Raw genomic sequence first — 4922 nt, 5'->3', positions numbered from 1 at the left:
AGTAATAAATGTTATTTGCAGTTAACAATTTTCTTTTTTCTTTATTACAATATTTATGGCAAGACTAGGTATAATAACCAGTATAAGAAATAATGGCTATGTCGTTTTCTGCTTTAAATTGACACACCTAGAAATATTGCACATTCTTTATGTGTCTTCTGACGCGAGGTTCTTATAAGGTTATTGAACTACAGTCTGTTTTAACAAAGATGAATATAAGGACTCAATGCTTTACCCTAATTTGATTCTCAATTTGTAATAATATAGGGGTAGAAATTAGTATGTATACAAATATCTGAGTAGATAGAGCCTCGAATAACGAACTTAGAGGATACATTTATTCGAATAATATCGATTTAATCTTCAGGCTATACAAAAACTAAAATAAAAATAAAAAATCACTTCTAGAAAAATCCACTCAGCAAAAAAATGGCCCTTACTAATTCGAGCGCAAAAAAGTAAATGTACGGAATAAATATATGCAAGTTGTTGCGTTCTGGAAAATTCATGTGCGGCTGTAATTTGTACTTCATTTTGTATGCAGCTTTCGTTCTTAGGACTTATTATAAGCTCACCTAGGTCACACTCGAAGATATATTACGTTTTAAGTGGTGTTTAACATTGTGTTGCTATTATTTAATGGTTGCCGGTTGTTTGTATTTTACTGAGTAATTTGTTTAAAAAAAAACGTGTAATTTATTGGATCGGTGCACGGTTTTGTTTTATTATATACAGCGGAAATTTACTTAGCTAGTTGCCAGTTGGTATTTATGCGACGTCTACTTTTTTGTATAAATCATTTGTATTTTAGGGTTTGGATGCATTCAACACATCATCTCTTCACAATAACGCGGTTATATGAGCTTGTGGGGCGGCTGTCGTAAGAAATTAACGCCTACCATACTGCTGTAGACGTAAGGCTCAATGGCTGGTTATATGTTACCTTTTTAAAGAAAGCATTGACGACACGATTGAAGGAAAGTCCTTGGTCAGGAAAAGGATACGGTCGTCCACTTTCCTTCAGCAATAGATAACTTTAAATCGTATAGATTCCCTTTTCGAAGTGTCGCGCTCACAATACTATAAAAATTTTCAAATGCCATAGTTTTATCAAAGAACAAATTCTTCTTATCGCGTAGAACATTACGTCACGGGCTGTCAGAGTGAAACGGAACGTTCCGTCTTCGATCCGTCATTGTCCACATCCTTATCTCAAAGGATTTCTCGCCTTACCTCTCTTTGTAGGGTTTTCTTTATCAGCAATTGCAAACGGGAGTTTCTAGACCAAAGTTAGCTGATGTTTTTTAGGAAATTTATAGGTTATCGATCGACTATAAAATATATAAATATATGAAAATGATGTGTTTCTGTTGTAACTCATTCATCAAGTTGAAACGCGAAATTATTTATATGAAGATATTCGTCAAAATTTCACGGTTAACTCGATCGATTTCATAAAATTTGATATGTAAATATTGATATAATAAACAGTAAATGGCTTACAAATGACGTGGCATCTATTCTACCATAACTATCGGCGTTGTGAAAATTTATAAACAGTTCCGTTTATATCATATTAAAGCTTTCGAACATTCCAGACGAAAACGCAACTTCGTAAAAACTCCAAACAGCGATGCAACATTCAAAAGATGAGATGCAACACTTCCAGTCCCACAAGAAAGCAAACTTTACAAGCAGCGAAGCCTAAACACTAAGTTTCTGTGAATAAATCACTATAGGAGTTAGTCTCGCGACTTGAAAACTTGCTTCTTAGACTAGTTGAATCTATTGTTGGGCGCCAGCTTCGTAACAATAGAATAGAAATTACCGTTACTATTAATATCAAAGGGAGAGAAGTCAGGTAGAAGTAAGTGTATTTTGGTTCATGCATACCCCTAATGTTATTAGATTTTTACATGGTCTTACATTTTTATTCTGGTCTGTTAATTGTTAGGAAAATTAATAAATTCGTTATTTTAAATAATAACTAATCGTGTGCATATTATTATTTAGATTTCATCTATAATTTGGACTAAAAATTGACTCAAAAAATAATATCATATAGATAGGTATTGCTCTAAAACAAAATGCAAAATATATACACTTCCAAGTACTAACAACAATTTATTCATCCTTTCAATTATTTTCAATTTATACATCAATCAATTTACACCCACATGCATGTAGGTTACAATCGATTGTCAAAGATTCTCCTAGTCGAATAACTCCGTCACAGTCACGCGACGATGTCAAAAATTATTTAATTATTATAGCGATACAGCCATAATATCTTGATACTACCTAAATGACTGTAATTGTTTTAACTGCTACGTGGCATGCTATGGAATTTAAGGGTGTAAACTCTCGTCTGGTAGGGGGTTCTGATGCTAAAGTTCTGCAATAACATGTTACTGTCGCAAAAAATAATGTACATAATATGAAATAACTGTTATGGGTAATATTGGTCGTAGGCAGTTATAAATATGAATATTCGTGAACAAATTCACATTATATTATACAATTATTTTTATTAATTATTGTGGGAGTCGAGCGCGCTTTAGCACGAATTGAGCCAGCTCGCTCCGGGGAAAGTAACTTATGTATATGTGATATGTATTCTAAGTTAAAATATTTATGTACTTAATACCTACCTCCTGCTTTTTACTATTTCTATACACAGTGGGTTGCCTGGAAGAGATCACTCTTTAGTGATAAGGTCGCCTTCTGTGCTGGTCTAGTTTTAAGTTTTTATATTTAAGGTTTATTAGTATATCAGTACAATAAAGTGTTAAATAAATAAATAACTTATCCCCTTAAATAAAATAGAAGCGTGAGAATGCTACCATGAGCAGAGTAGTTCCTGTTTTCCTTACCTTTACTAGCCCTTATTTATTCCCCTTATCTATCCTTATTTGATCCCGTATCTTTAAATGACGGCAATTCATTTGCAGAGCCGTTTGGCTTCTGCAGATGTCCATGGGCGGTGGTAGCGCCCACGACTAAACGACCCAACTCCTTTTCCGACTATGACATGAAAAAATAAATAAACATTCACACAACATTCCACATGGGGTTTAATATGCGATTTATTTAAAGCATTTTAAATCCAATATACAGTTTTTAAGTACAAAAGATATCGTATTCGTATAAAATAGTACGCAACCATAGTATGAACAAGTACAATGAAACTATTACGGCGAAAAATAAATGAAGTTAATTTTGTCACTCAGTCGCAAAGGATTTCAACAGTACTGTAGTTCGCAGACATGCTCGAGTTTCAAATTATTAAATTAATTAGGGACAGAAAAATATCTCACCTAGCATTGACAAAGTAGTGGCTTACTTGTAATAAATGTAAAAAAACTATGTAATCACACTAAAGTAAGACAATGGTTATACTGTATTTCCCACTGCATTTTTACATATATTTTTATGAAACAACAACAAAGCCTCGTCCGTCTCGAGCTAAACTTTACGAGAAGTTGAGATAAATTTATCTTTAGATTGTTTTCTCGTACATTTCCCGGAATATTGCCTGCGATATGCAGCTGCTCCGTGTCGCTCACAACTTGGACTAGTTAGTTGTTAACAACCCTTTATCATTCATGCTCTCCTGGTACTTTTTGTCGTATAATTTGAAATTTTCTTTAAATATAAATTCATTTTTTACATAAATGTTTTTGACAGACGTTTTCTGGTATTGTGTTGGAAATTTATATTCTGTATAGGAGGCCTGTGTCCCAGCAGTGGGAACATAAATGGGTTCATGATAATGACTTGACTTTCATCGGCGGTTATGTACGTAATCCCTGATTGCTATAGGCTATATTATAATATGTACCACTGGTGAGGTCGAGGCGTAAGGACCCTGGTACCATATAAATTATAATTGAAAAACTGTGTAAATTCACACATTAAATATTAAACAATTTTGTGGGTGGCTTATATGAACTTCTTATATACTTGCAACATTCTGTAAGGAAAATTTAATCAATGTAATTTCACTACATTTAGGGAAAATTTTAGTACATAAAGTAGTCTGAATAATTACCCTTGAATTATCGGTTTGCTATTTAGGGAAAATTTTAGTACATAAAATAGTCTGAATAATTACAATTTCCCTTGAATAAATTGCTTGTAAAATACGTTTTTAAATAAAAAACGACATTGCTATGCACATGCTGCTTATCGCAGAAATTCAGGCGAGACGAAACGAGCATTTTAATAAACTGATGTGCTATTTCATACAACAAACTGGCGCTAACAAATGTGAAGTATTCATCACCATGTGCTCATTTATATTGGCTTTATATTTAGGTATTCACGTATATAGAGTGGACTTTGTACCATTTGTGAAGCGAATAGATAATATACAGAGAAGTCGTTTTTGCTTTTGAGAATTATTTTTTTACAAACAAGCTGAACTTACAAGAACTAATTTAATGGAACCACATGGTAGGTACTAGCTTTCAAACAAAACAGGAATCATAAAAATCTGTTCACCCGGTAAAAAGTTTTGAGGTAAAAAACAGAAAAAATACAGTCGAATTGATAAACTTCTCCTTTTTTGAAGTCGATTAAAAATTGTGTGACAAAGATTGTTTTACTAAGTATATACTATCTAGATTTAGATAGAATCCTACAATAGAGTACACTTTTCACATAAACATAATATAAAATGCATTCTATGGATGGAGTTCAAAATTCTACGGCATTTTAATGGAAACTACATAATGAGTTGGGAAGAAATTATAAGCAGTTCAGTTTACAATACGGCAATACAAATAACTTTGTAATGTATTTATGAGTACCTGCTTATGAAAATAATGTAATTTAAGCGAAAATGGATGTTATCCATGAATACATTAAGACGCAATTACTGAGATCAAAGTGAATGCTGGTAGCCTCTCTATTTGAGAGGT

General features: G+C 32.8%; 1 protein-coding gene across 11 annotated transcripts in view; it reads left to right on the top strand.

Moving 5' to 3' along the window:
* Window positions 1-4922, top strand: part of LOC119833128 (uncharacterized protein CG43867) — a 232171-nt gene that overhangs the window by 40378 nt on the left and 186871 nt on the right. Inside the window, exon 2 of one of the 11 annotated variants that reach the window (XM_038357024.1) lies at window positions 3250-3253. The exons of the other annotated variants lie outside the window; for them this stretch is intronic. The gene's annotated coding sequence lies outside the window, so the exon portion shown is untranslated. The remainder of the gene's footprint in view (window positions 1-3249; window positions 3254-4922) is intronic. 11 annotated transcript variants of the gene reach the window in all.

The sequence above is a fragment of the Zerene cesonia genome, chromosome 16 (genome assembly GCF_012273895.1).
Source record: "Zerene cesonia ecotype Mississippi chromosome 16, Zerene_cesonia_1.1, whole genome shotgun sequence".
Lineage (NCBI taxonomy): Eukaryota > Metazoa > Arthropoda > Insecta > Lepidoptera > Pieridae > Zerene > Zerene cesonia.
This window is presented reverse-complemented; position numbering and strand designations above follow the sequence as displayed.